The sequence below is a fragment of the Rhea americana genome, unplaced genomic scaffold (assembly GCF_003343005.1).
Source record: "Rhea americana isolate MKP2758 unplaced genomic scaffold, rheAme1 scaffold_383, whole genome shotgun sequence".
Lineage (NCBI taxonomy): Eukaryota > Metazoa > Chordata > Aves > Rheiformes > Rheidae > Rhea > Rhea americana.
Genome location: NW_028186516.1, coordinates 13,558 through 14,276, shown reverse-complemented (window position 1 = coordinate 14,276; position 719 = coordinate 13,558).

The following is a 719-nucleotide window of genomic DNA, read 5'->3' as shown; positions in this document are numbered from 1 at the left end:
GGCCCCCTCGGGTCCCCTTCGGTTCGCGCGGCAGATACTGGGAAAGCCTCGACGTCTCCCATCACCTCGGGAATCTGGGTCKTTTTATCTCCAGTCTACCCCCAAGAAAAACATAAATTAAAAACAAGAAAAAGAAAGGGAAGAAAAAAAAAGAGCACGAGCACTCCACACCGCTCTTAAACGACATTAAACGACGTCAAAACCGAAGCGCTGCCACGCCGAGACTACGTCCACGGAGAGCCACGCGATCTCGAGACACGAATACACAGCGCGTAAACGCGGACGKCGCCTAAGGGGCCGAAGACGGAGCTGCTCCACGGACCAGAAGCGAACCAAACTCGCGGGCCGCCGGCGTCGGGCGGGCGCCCTGCGGCAGGGCGGCAGCGGCCGGGGCGCGAGCTCGGGGAGCGCCGTCAGACCCCCCCCGGTTATTTCCAGGCATGTGCTCGGCTGGAGCAGCTGAACGGGAGCCCCCGGCCGGGCTCCGGCGCCTTCTCGACCGCCGCCGCCCGCTTCGGGGGCCGCCACGACTTTCGCGGAAATAGTACAGCCTCGGTCAGGGTGAAAGGCCGGTGGGGGTCTCGAGGCCGGTCCTAACGGGGTTTGCTTTCTAGAGCACGGACACGATGACTCGAACGCACATAAATAGGTATCGGTTACTGTAAAGTGACGATGCAGAATCTCAGTTACGCTAGCGTGACCCTTGCTGCCGCCGGGGG